General features: G+C 30.0%; 1 protein-coding gene across 1 annotated transcript in view; it reads right to left on the minus strand.

Moving 5' to 3' along the window:
• The window catches only part of prtp (thioredoxin domain-containing protein pretaporter), an 82,208-nt gene that overhangs the window by 61,594 nt on the left and 6,257 nt on the right, over window positions 1-14,357 (minus strand). The gene's annotated exons all lie outside the window — the stretch shown is intronic.

A 14,357-nucleotide genomic window follows, 5' to 3' on the forward strand; every position in this document is an offset into this window, starting at 1 on the left:
CATCTGAAGGATATTCCAATTTCTGAGTTCCAACTGCTATTAAGAGTGAGAAAACTGTTAGAAGCATTGTGTTGCTTCCCAAGGGAACTATTTCGAAGGTGATAGAGTCCATGTATAATTGGATTGTAAATAAAAAGTTTTTCTGGACCAGTTTCATTACTTTATTTACAGACCTCTTATACTATTTCTTCCAGATGCTCAACACTTGGGCCTTAAAGCACAGAAATCAGACATATCAATTTTATGATCAGCATATTTCCGTTAAAAGTTAATACTTAATTTAAAATGAACATAATCTATCTCTTTTGCTTGTATACTTTTCCACTCACTAATGCAGAATCTTTTTTAAAATGGTATAATCTAATGTTTTAATCACCGCTTTTAAAATTTAATTACAATTTTTACAACTGTTTTATTTAATTTACTAACTCCCCTTTTTAGTAAATTTGAAAGTATGCCTTGTGTTTTCATTAAGTCCCTAATTAATCTTAATAAATATTTTGTTACAATGGATTTTTCATAGATCTTGATTAGTCTAATGAATGATTGTAAAAGATTAATGACATTAACTTTCTCCTTCCTAGTTATCACGTTTTTTTTTAATTTTTAATTAGACTTTCATATTCAACTAATAATGTTTTTGAAGTGATTTCATTTTTCTCACTTTCATCAATAAATTTACATTTTCATAAAGGATGATTCTAATTTTCTATTTTTGCAACAGCAATTTTTTCAGTGCACAAATCCTGATATTAACCGTTTATTTTTTTAAATTAAATGTTTAAAATCAATTTAACAAATTCAAAAGCTGGAGATAAATGCCAACTATCTACAGCAGCTAATTTCTCTTCTTGAATTACTTCTTTAGTTTCTAGCATGAAATCTACATCAATTTCATCTGTCTTTTTGTAGTACCAAATATTTTTTATTACATCTGGGACATAATGATTTCTCCAAAATCAAGGCAGCAGGAGTGTTTTTAGGTTCATTTATATGATCAAAATGATTTTCCTTCAACTATTCATAATAGGTTATTTATGAATTTGTAATAGATCACTAAGTTTTTTTCAAAAAACATGATTGTATTTTGTCAAACATTTATTCTTATATAAACAAATACTTTTTTTTACATCCTGAGTTCTAACAATAACACTGAGGAACAAAATCATTTTTTTTTTTTTTTTGATACAAGGATCAAAATATGTGATCCTAATAGAACTTTTCACGATTCAAATATGTAAATAGATTTTCTACATCACCCACAGTTTTTTGTGATACGTTGGTAAACTTTGAAAGAAATGTAAAATTTGCATGCATGCAGGGCACTATTCAGTTTACCTAAAATGTGGTATTTGTTGTCTTCCTTTGTGATTGGCAATAGGAACATCCCTCTTTAGTATCCAACAATAATCTGCAAGCATTCTTGCACCTCGCTGCCACTGATAACTGTTTTCTATGACTGAACTTTATTGGTGAGAGCATTCCCTGTGCTCGTCACGTGGCAACACCAAGATTTACAGAAAGAAATCTAAGTGTGAATTCAAAAAATTAATTTTTAGACACATTAAGAGATGTGAAGGGAATATTTCCAAGAAGAAATTTATTTATTGGAGATATTTCTCAAAAAAATTTCTAGAAAAAAACTGGTAAATTTTTGGTAATTTTTTTAAGCCGAGATGCGCATTAATGTTAATTTCAATACATTTACTTCAGCAACATACATGTATGTATGTCTTTCACTTATATATAGAGAACATGGCCCTGATCACCTAGACAAGACAAATGAATGAAAAAGAATTGACAATTGAAGAGTGAAAATGCACTTACATTGAAAATAGGGTACAATTATTGTTTAGGGCCATTCATAAAGCAATATAACCAATCCAGGTACCAACCCAATAAAACACTGTGAGTGCACTAGCCAGTGTCAAACCCAACCCTTTCCGTTCAGTACAATGGTATTACTGAGTACCGTTCAGTACAACAGTATTGGAAATCACTACAATGACCGTGCACCCACATCAGTTCTCATTCATTCATTATTATACACATTTTCACGAATAAATTGAGCTGCTACCAAAAAGAAACAATACTAATCATCAAAATGTGGTGACAGTATCTTCACTGGTTAGTACTGACTCGTACCATGATAACTTCGATGTTCAACTTCACATGTGATTAATTTCCATTTAAATCATTGTCTTTCAAACTGCACTCAACAGCTCTTTGCTTCACATTTTTTGAACCTGGTTTAGATATGAGAAGAAAAAGAAAATCCATATGGGAACATTCAAAACAACAGTAAAGAGCAGAAAGGAGGTGTACAAATGCAGATAAGAACTTCTAATATCATTATTAATGGTTAATTTTACCCAACAATGCAGAACAAGGTACAGACATAGTGAGCATTCCTAAATTTTTAGTTGAAGTAAGTCAGTTGTCTGCCATAAAGGTTAATTCTTAAAGAATATGATTTAAATATTATATATGAATTAGAAAATGGTGTTATAGAGGAAGAAGAGGAAGTTGAAGAAGATGAAATGGGAGAAACAATACTCACATCTGAATTTAAGAGAGCATTAAAAGATTTGAATGGCAGAAAGGCTCCTGGAATAGATGGAATACCTGTAGAATTACTGCACAATGCAGGTGAGGAAGTGATTGATAGATTATACAAACTGATGTGTAATATTTATGAAAAAGGGGAAGTTCTGTCAGACTTCAAAAAAAAAAAGTCATGATATCAAAGAAAGCAGGAGCGGATAAGTGAAGAATACAGAACCAATTAGTTTAACTAGTCATGCATCAAAAATCTTAACTATAATTCTATATAGAAGAATTGAGAGGAGAGTGGAAGAAGTGTTAGGAGAAGACAAATTTGGTTTCAGGAAAAGTATAGGGACAAGGGAGCAATTTTAGGCCTCAGATTAATAGTAGAAGGAAGATTAAAGAAAAACAAGCCAACATACTTGGCATTTATAGACCTAGAAAAGGCATTTGATAACGTAGACTGGAATAAAATTTTACAACATTTTACAAAAATTAGGGTTCAAATACAGAGATAGAAGAACAATCACTACATTTATGGGAACCAAACAGCAACAGTAATAATTGAAGAACAGAAGAAAAAAGCCGTAATAAGAAAGGGAGTTTGACAAGGATGTTCCCTATCCCCGTTACTTTTTAGTCTTTACATGGAACTAGCAGTTAATTATGATAAAGAACTATTTAGATTCGGAGTAACAGTATAAGGTGAAAAGATAAAGATGCTACGATTTGCTGATGATATAATAATTTTAGCTGAGAGTAAAAAGCATTTAGAAGAAACAATGAACGGCATAGATGAAGTCCTACGCAAGACATACCGCATGAAAATAAACAACAAAACGAAAGTAATGAAATGTAGTAGAAATAACAAAGATGGACCACTGAATGTGAAAATAGGAGGAGAAAACATTATGGAGGTAGAAGAATTTTGTTATTTGGGAATTAGAATTACTAAAGATGGACGAAGCAGGAGCGATATAAAATGCCGAATAGCACAGGCAAAATGAGCCTTCAGTCAGAAATATAATTTGTTTACATCAAAAATTAATTTAAATATCAGGAAAAGATTTTTTAAAGTATATGTTTGGAGTGTCGCTTTATATGGAAGTGAAACTTGGACAATCGTAGTATCTGAGAAGAAAAGATTAGAAGCTTTTGAAATGTTGTGCTATAGGAGAATGTTAAAAATCAGATGGGTGGATAAAGTGACAAATGAAGAGGTGTTGCGGCAAATAGATGAAGAAAGAAGCATTTGGAAAAATATAGCTAAAAGAAGAGACAGACTTATAGGCCACATATTAAGGCATCCTGGAATAGTCGCATTAATATTGGAGGGACAGGTAGAAGGAAAAAATTGTGTAGGCAGGCCATGTTTGGAATATATAAAACAAATTGTTAGGGATGTAGGATATAGGGGATATACCGAAATGAAACGACTAGCACTAGATAGGGAATATTTGAGAGCTGCATCAAACCAGTCAAATGATTGGTTTGATGCAGTCATTACATAATTTAAAAAAAAAAAAATTATATATGTTAGAATAACCATTAGAATTAGTTTGTATAAACTCATTTTATCAAAATAACCACCAGCATTTCAGTAGCTAATAAAATTATAATAGTTAATAATCATTTACTGATGTATACCCCTTGACTATTTTATTAAGACCTAATATATATATTTTTCTCATTTGCTATATGGTGTCGCCAACATACACAAATTTACCAAAAACTAAAATTATTAATTTATTACATATTCAACAAAAAGCAGTATTTTGTTATTTAATAACAAAATCATATTATACTAAATTATTTTGGTATCTTTTAAGGTATTGCGAATAGATGTACCTCCAGAAGAATGCTTCAAAAAAACAATCAGTTGATAAAATGTTTTAAAATGCCGATGGAAGCAACACAACAATTTTTATATAAAATGAATAAACATTTAAAATTACTTATACTCAGCAAGGAAGAAGTGGATGTCAAGGAGCCCAAGGAGCAAGAAGGCACGATTCAATCAATGTAAAGGAGCAGCAGTCCCTTACCCTCTTTCTATTTGCGACATGGGTCCACCGCATCCATCATTAGTTACGTCTAATATGTCTCAACTTGATACATATTCTTACCCTCTCATAAATCCACATAATATATAAGTAAACTAATATTTTTACCATAGTGCAAGGTTTTTAGGGTCCTGAATTAATATAGTTTGCGTGAATGCACCATGCTCTAAGGTAGTCAGTTTACTAATGTAAATTTATTTATTTCAAGTGAAAGCAAATATTATGGTGGCACAAGTTACATTCATTACCGAAACACCACTAGGGATTTTTGAGATTGAGCTACAGAAGAAATTTTTTCAATATCTGAGGCCTTCATTCACACCAGGAATATGGAAGTTCCTACCAACTATTTACTCTCTTGGATACAGAATACAATCATACAATGAATGATGTTCATCAACACATCTAACAATTTGCTTCTTTACTGTGATGGTTGGAACCATTTATTTGTCCATAATAACAATATTTGTCATGAAAAATAATTTCAGTATCACAATCTCCATATCAGTAAGTCTGAAGCCTGTCTTCACTAAATTTGTGAATGCAGAAGAACACAGGCATGATTCCTAACTACTTACTTTCTTAAATTCAAGATATCCCCTTTTTTTGGGGGGTAAAAAATGCTTACGCATTTCAGTGCCCAGGTTAAAATATTAACAAGAGGCTTCTTCGAGGATATTAAGATATTAGCAAAAATGTTAAAACTATGAAGACTAAGAAAATAATAGGAATAAACTTGAAACAATAAAAGAAACGCAACAATTAGGGTAATATATGAAACATGAATAACAAAATAATATCTTGCTACCCAGTTTAGTACATTCTTGTCATTTCCTAGGAAGTGTTGTACATTTTTCAGCATTTTACATTTGCGATGTAAAGCCACATAGCATGTGCAGTCCACAAGGATGTAGTGGACAGTCAAGCAGCATTCACATCAGATATACAGTGGTGCTCTCTTCGCTGACATCACAAGTATCTGTGAGTAGCTTTTATGTGTCCTACTTGCAATCAACACAGAATCAATTCCTCTTGGCAAATTTTTCTGCACACAGAGTCCCACGGTAACATTGTATCTTTTATGTATCCGAGTCTGCTGTAGCAGTCCAGTCATCTTGCCACTATGACATCCTAGACCAGTATAGAACCCATATATTTTTGGTACTGATGTGAGATAACACAAGAAAATTACAGAAAGATTTTGCAATTGTTCAAGAGAAAAATGCACAGCATTTTATTGTACCCCTTTGATGCCTTGATCATATTACATTTAACCAGTTGGGACATCCTTTCTGCTAAAACAGCATCCACTTTGATTAAATGTGAAATTAATATTGCTAGAATGATAAAAAAAATACAGCCAAAGGCTCAATGCTACTTTGGGAAAAATAAACAATAGCCACATACCATTGGAGCTCCCTGGTAAAACTCATTCGTTGTCAAATTTACATTGTCTAGAAATAATAACTGCTTGCAGCAACTGGCCATGAACAAAGACATGGAGGACCTATTCAAACACCATAAAGAGGTAAAAAATAATTTTTTAGATGAAGGTTTTTGGATTCTTGTAGAAAAAATTATTACTGTTAAAATTAAAAAACAATGCAATTCTTGTTCTGGAAGACAACCAACATTTAATTAACAAAATGTATGGTATTTTAAAGAATTTAAAAAAAGTTTTATTGGTTTTTTACCAAACAGCTTCCTCTCAAGTGTAGAACAAAACAATTTATGGAAAGATTTTCATGAAAGAACAAAGACATCTGTACACTCAATTCATTTCACAACTCATTTATCAAATCCAACCTGACAGAGATTAAGAACTGCACAACCAAGGAGGTAATTGATGGAATAGAGTTCATTGACTAAATATCCCAAAAAATGACAATGAGAAATCTGTTATGGCAGAATGAGCAGGATGCAGGAGAAAGAAAGAAAATATATCTTGGCTAAAGGTTTTCTGCGGAGGTCAGTAGAAAGTATGGCCCCAGAGAAAGGTGGACAGAACTAGTGTGGGGGTACTGACTTAAGTAAAATAGCTAGTCGCATTTTATGAGCTTCAGCATCATCAGCAGCAACTGAGAGGAGCTTCAGTCACTTGGTCTTATCAAAAATAAAAAAAGAAACCATCTAACAACAAAAAAGGCAGAGAAAATCATATTTATAGGTTACAATTATTATCTTTAGAAAGATCCCAATTGTGTTTCAAAAGCCACTACATTACAATGGTTAACTTCTCAAAAAAGTAAAGAGAAAGGAAACAGAGAGGAGGAGAGGAAGAGGATGATCAAGGCATAGAAAGTAGTGATAATGAACAGTGGATTTTGTAATTAATGTTAAAATATTGTAGTAATTATTGTTATTAAAGCAATTTGTATGTCTTTTTAATTTTAAATATGAGAATTAAAGTAAAAATCCTGGCTGCATTATATTTAGGCTAATATAAATATGCCCTTCACAACTCAACAGAAGAGACATACAGTGATAAAAATGTGCATTTATATTACTAATTTATCAGTAGGTACTTTTAGAGGAAAGTGGAGAGTGTGAAATATAAATTCCCACTAAATATAATTCCCTAAGTTCCAAGAATATTCCTCTAAAAAAATTCCTGGGAATTTACCCATAACTGATTATGCCCCCTATGTTTGTATAACATAGGGGGAATGTTATACATACCCCCTATGTTATGATAGGGGGCATGTATAACAATCATAGGGGGCATTCAACAATCTCATGATAGTTGAAGGATTTATATTTCATAAAAAGGTTTACACAACATTTTTAAATGATCTCCATGCTAACTTTTAAACTATGCTTAGCACTTCTGCTAATTGCTAATCAAAGTTCTTACTTGGAGATCCACAAAAATTTCTTCCTTGATTTTAGTTACTAACATGAGGAAATTTTTGAAAAACACTAATTTTATATGACGTGGAGGTAGAAGAATCATTTCCAAGTCAATTAGTGGGGAATATGTAACATTTTTCTATATAGACATTCAGTGTTTCACACTTAGGCCATTTTCCCTACATAATGATTTGTTTTGTCTTTCCTGTCCCATTTACACAAATGGAACAAAACTTTGTGTAGCTGAGCTGCAAACTCATTAATAACACAGTAACTTTTAAATCACAACATAGAGCCCAACAGTACTTGTACTGAACTTTTTCTAATAGGAGTTTCATACTGACATATCTTTGTTCATGTACTTCCAGAGAAGATTCCAATGTTTCAACCTAGATCCCAAAAGCACAGCTTTGTTCTTCAACAAGAGAATTAAGTTAAACGACCTTGTTCTTAGTTTAATGACCTTCAAGTTATTGGTTGAGGTTCATGGGAAGGATTCAGCTTCAAAAATAGTATCATCTTGTTCCACATGTTGAACTCCAGTGGTTATCTCATATTCCAATTCATCTTCTACAGTTAAGGTGTGTTGGGAGGATGCAGTGCAGATAAAACCTCTCACTGGCACTAGCCTGATTAATAGCAGATGGTATATTTGGGTACTGCACTGAGTGTTTGAATTTACTACTTACTTCTTTTATCTTTGTAAGAGAGAAATACAGTCAACTAATGTTCTTGTGGTTCACATCACCATTAGTATGGCAAAATTCTTGTGCCGATTATTTCTAACCCTATGCCAAATGTTTCACACAGGTCAAAGAGCAGATGTGCGGAACCTAATTCTTATCTTGATCCCCAACTTTGCAACCAAAATACAGTTCATAACATTTTTCAACTACTGGAGTCAAACTTCATTGTTGTTCTTTAAATGTCAATCCCCACACAGTAACAGAAATTATCCAAATCACTTCCTTGGTATTTTTATTCACTAACATAACACATTTGACACAGTAACTATTAATCAAAACAGAATGAAACCACAAGTATATACAAAGCAATTGTTTAAATAAAATTGGTGTGTTAATTGTAGGACTCAGAAAACTGTTCTGTGTTGACATATCAGAACCTACAGTAAATCAATCAGCAAGCATATATAACTATTGATTTCATAATATTATGTTTGTACCCCACCCTATGTAAGAAATCATTTAAAATATTCCTAAAAAAATATGTAGAATTCTGCAAAAGCGATACGTTAGATTGTTACCATATAAAAATTATGGGTGATGGAAAATTACATTACATTAAAATTACATTTTTGAAATTCAGCAAAAAAATTTACATTAATAATGCAACAAAAATTTCACTTGCCAAAAGATATACTTATCAATGATTATTCATATTTACTAACATCAGTTCCTTGGAAAAAGACTGATAGGCAGGTTTATGACAAAGTTCACAAATGAAGAAACCCAAACAACACTCCAGCTGGTAAAAATAAATTATTTCAATTCACCTATTGCACAACATAATTATTTACTCAGAGAATATCACTCCTACTGAGTTCTGAAACAATATAAGGAGGTGTCAAAGTTAAGAGCTGCATGTTCAAGACACGAGATTTGTAAGACAAGATGCTGCTTGAATCTCTGAAGGTTTCAACGTAAAACTCAGTTTCACAAAAACTGTTTACAATCACTTATCCTATTTTGTTTTAATCTATTCTTATCAAATAGAAGTGGTTGTTATTATATGTTGAAATTTGTATATTACCAAAAGTTCTACTCTTGACTTATACTATTAATTTTTTTTATTAATCCTATTAAAAACAAACTAAGAGAATTTTTATACTAAAAAAATTAGAAGAAATAGCTTCATGTTAAAATATTTCATGTTAATTTACAAAAGTTGATTTATTCATATTTACTAAAAATGTTGATAAAATTTTAGTAAATTCATATACTGTTTTTATGTACTACATTTATATTTGAAATAAGTACACTTAAAGAGAAACCAACTGATTTTAACCTGTTTGATATGGTTTGTTTAATATTTAAATTTTTTAACAGTTCAATGTAAATGTAGTTTTATTAATTTCAAACTTATGCTTTTATATTAACTAACTCTAAGTGATCACATTTTGATGACTTACTACTACATACATAAAGTTGGTTTTGTGAAAATTTGAACTTTTTGTGATGTGTCCTTTTTGAGTTAATTCAGTTTGAATATAGTCACCAATTTTATATAAATTACTATATTTAAATGTTTTTAAAAAAGAAAGGATGACTCTCAGGTGTGAGACTTTTTCACAAGTCAATTATTGAAATATTCACAAAAATAATAAATCATAAATCATAAAGTAGAAAACTACATTTTAAATTAAATATATATATATTTAATCAGGTTCAATAAGTTCTCCCATAAAATATTTAGTTCATCTGAAACTTTGAGCTATAATTTAGATTTTCAATTATTTTTTTGACAGACAGTCAACAATTCCATTTTTTCTTTACTTTCATTTTCATAATATTAATTTATTTCACATTACAATTACAAAACGTTAAATATGGTTAAATTCAGTACCAAATGAGTAAAATACCTACTATTAGAGATCAATTAAAACATTAAACTATGAATTTATTATGAATTGTACATGTTTAAGATAAGGAATATAACCCCCCCCCCCACGCCCAACAATCGGACTTTATATTAATTTTTTTTGTAAAAAATATTCTGCAGCCTTGATGATGCAATGATTAATAATACAGTGTACCATTCTGAACGACACTCAACTAACTAAAAAAAAATAGGAAAATTAGTTAAAGATTTTCTAGGGAAGATTCAGCTCACAATAACTTTGCTCCTGTAGAATTAATCTCTGAACAATCTCCACCCTTTCTTCTAATTTATAAACGCTACAAATATGGAAACAAAACAAAATAACATCAAATAAAAAGTAGATAAACAACTTTTTTTCAGCAAGAGCTTTGTATAGAAAAAAGAAGTAGAGTAATTACTTAAGTTAGTACTCTGAGTCAAATTATACACAGTTTAATGAAGATAAATTTTAATAGGATGTGGCTCTAAAACGTGTAAGTATACAATTCATTATTGTGCAAGTGAAAATATATGTTAAAAGAAAAAATTAATGGTTTATATAGAAATAACCTTCTTCAACTAGCAGAGTTCAGTATATACACAAAGAAAGTATAATGTAAAGAACATTTTCAAAGTATCACAATAAAATTACTAAGTTACCTTTGAATACGGTGGTAATCTGACCCACATTTTTCAATCTAAAGCTACAATTTCTGCAACTGAATATTATCTTTGAAGTCTGTCATCACCTGTATTAAACTTTGGTAGATACTACCACGTTGAAAAGCATAATTATACGATATTTCTACAAAACAGAGTTGTTACTAAACATTTACTAATACAGTAATAAAAAAAAGTAATCTCAAATGATTATAAAAAAAGACAATAACTCTTAAATCTGATAACAAATACTGTAATATTTCCTAAAAAAAGTGTTAACAGCTGATTTCCACAATTTGTATGTAATTTTTTTCCCAGAAAAAATAAATAAACAGAATTACTCATAATGCTGTTTATTTAGTGTGTGATTTTTACTAAGCACCTTACAATATAAATATCTTTTACTAATATAACTCAATAAATAAAAACATTTGTTGCAATAAAAAACAACATGCAAAATAACAGCTGTTAAAATAAAATTACAGAATATTTGTGCTGTCTTTCAGTTGTGTAACAAGTGGAAAAAATCAGTTATAAATAATTTTTTTTTCGCTTCAAAACCCTCTACAAAATAAAGCAGCTGATTTTAACATTTCTGTTAAAACCCCAAAAATATATTTTTTTGGAAAAAAATTAAAATAAAAAAAAATGCATTTTAAACTAATAGAGATTTTTATATGACAGCCATAAATGGTTATGTGGAAACTTAGAAACATTAAAAAAAAAAAACATTTCACTTCTAATTTGTATATACAATACCATTCATTATCAAATATGATGACCAATTAATCTTTGGTGAGAATACAGGCCAGCCACCTTATTTTCATTCTCTTCACTGTTACTCATCAACCTTGTCAATATCATACAATCTTTCCAGAAAATTTTTCAACCTTTTTCTCCAAGACTTTCACATTTTTATTTTTTGGAAAAAACCAATCAACAAAAACTAATAACGCATTTATTTTTTTTAAATTAACCAAAATTGTTACTACTTCCTCTACATACTGTTTAGCTGCTGCAGCTTTCCCCTACAAAAGAAGACATTATTTTGTTTTTTATTTGATTATTTTCACATATTTTCTGTTGTTTTACTTAGATTTTTACTTCACTGAAGAACTTTTACAAGGAACCAACAGACTCTCATCACAAAGTTTAAGATTGAGATGAATAATTCGACATCAGCCATTGTGAAATGGACGTGTTCCTTTACTAAATGGAAACTTGTTACTGGTTAGCTTTTAGTTTTGGAAGGAAATGAAATTTTGCAGTTGCATAATTTAAACCAGTTAATGCAAAGTCTTAGGTAACTAATGTGCTACTTCAAACCCAGATAAAAATTCAAAATTTCCTAAGACATTATAAACAGAATAAGTAAGTACACATGACTAAAGGGGGGGGGGGGGGCTTCAAGGTAGCCTCTAGATGTATTATCTGTGGTCCTACATGAATTGGACCTCAATTCTACATATCCTGTCACAAGGTAGGACATCCTTTCTCACTCTTTTTGTACTCTTGATCTTTTCTTTCTCAATCTATTTCAAATGATGTAGAAATACATAATTTGAGATAATTTCCTTAAACTCATCGTGTAAATTTACAAAAATAGTAGATAATGTTTGATTAGGGTCAAAATTAGGAAGGAAAAATTCTATTAAAAATGTAAAATGTTAAGCTTAAGAAAACACAGTATATGTCAATTAAACCTAGAACAAATTAAGTTTCATCAAATCAAATATATCCAGACATTATAATCTTCATAGAGCATGAATAGAAAAGATTACAGCAAATAGAAACAGATTAGAAAGTACCTTAATAAAAAATTGGACTAATAAAAATTGCTAAATCAAAAGACAAAAATTAGTCTAAAGTTAAAACTTTTCTCAAAGATTAAAGTAGTACAAGAATTTTAAGAAGAGATATAAAATAAGATGTCAATGCTACAAAAAAAAATACCTTCAAATTAAAAAAAAAGAAAATTTCATCAAAAGCAAAATCAATCCAAAAAAAATGAGGGAATAAACATAAAAGAAGATAACAAGAAAACATTCTACTGCCTGCTTGAAATTAATAATTACATAGATGAGTATCACTAAGCATATTTAAAAATTATTTAAGTGATAATTTTACAGAAGCTGATCAAACGTTTCTGATCTTTGTTTGAACAAGGTGGAGAAACTCCACCCTTCAATCCAGGCAAAAGTGGGATTAGCTGTCCTAAGTTTATTTACAAATAATTAGGTTTTGGTAACAGCTCGGTATCAATAGTAGAACACTGTTAAAGAATCTTAGCAGAGCTTCTACTTTGTTTACTAACATTTCCTTTAACATGGGTGAATTTCTTAACAATTTTAAAGACTAGCCAATTCAAAAGAAATCTGTTTTTATTTCTTTGATTTTTTTTTTTTTAATTATGTGTTGAAAGATTATTTTCATCTTATAAATACAATATCCTGTTGAATAAGCCACATAGTGTCAGAAAAGGGAAATCTATCAATATAACATGATGGCACTGATCTCTTTTATAGAAAATGTAGTTAAAGATTTAGACATCAGGTAAAGAAATGAGTCAATATTTTTGGATTTCATTAAAGGCTTTAATGATGAAAATTTTGATTTTACGAGGGAGAAATTAAGGATATATTGCACTTGAGTTGTTCAAGCCTTCTTACTTGACAGGAAACAATTCAAAAGGAGAAATTAGTTAAAATATTTCATAGTTTCTTAAAGCAGAAGCAGGTACAGGTAAAGAATTCAATCTTGGCTCATTTAATGAATTTTGAGAAATGTAATAAGAATAGTGTAATCACATATTCTGGTAACACATCAATCAAGTAAAAGTTTACGTTCACTCATTAGCAAACTGACAGACAATCTTACTCGCCCATGAATATGGAATAATATTAAAGAACTACATTATATAATAATGCAAAAGGTTTTTCTGCATTTTAAAATTTTACTTTATTGTTCTCAGTACAGCCTCATATGTACTACACACATATTTTATTCACAAAGATGAGTTAAGTCAAAAGACAAGAAAAAATGCCAATCCTTTTCTGAGAATTAAATCATAAACCACCTGTTTTAGAAATCAGTATTGTGATAATTGCTACACCATTATCCAGCTGGTTGTATCATTTTTATTCTTTTAATAAGCAAAAACACAAACAAATAAATCAATAACAATAGGTTAAACAAAAACTTTAGCTGTATATTTCTTAAATTACTGCCAAAAAATGCTTATCATGGGATGGATAATACACTGGTAACTTACATGATAAAGTGTTTATTGAGATAAGTTAACTTACTGTGTGTATTACTTTATAAAAAATTGCTAAACAGAACAATAAATCAATTTTTTTAATCATGATTTGCTGTTTTACCATGATTTGATTTTGTCACGTAGGAAGAATTGTTTTTTGAGGATATCTCATTATATTCTAATTTACAAACCACTACAATTTGTAAAAGTGTCATTAGACTCTGTTAATTATGAAATATGAACCAGACAGGATTCTGTATCACAAGGTTTATTAAAGTTCAATGCCTGTAATCATATAAAACTTTTATTTATATAAAATTAGTTTTAAAAAAGAATGAAAACTCCCATGATTGTAAGGAAAGGAATAACGACAATATTTA

This window comes from Lycorma delicatula, chromosome 1 (assembly GCF_047948215.1).
Source record: "Lycorma delicatula isolate Av1 chromosome 1, ASM4794821v1, whole genome shotgun sequence".
Lineage (NCBI taxonomy): Eukaryota > Metazoa > Arthropoda > Insecta > Hemiptera > Fulgoridae > Lycorma > Lycorma delicatula.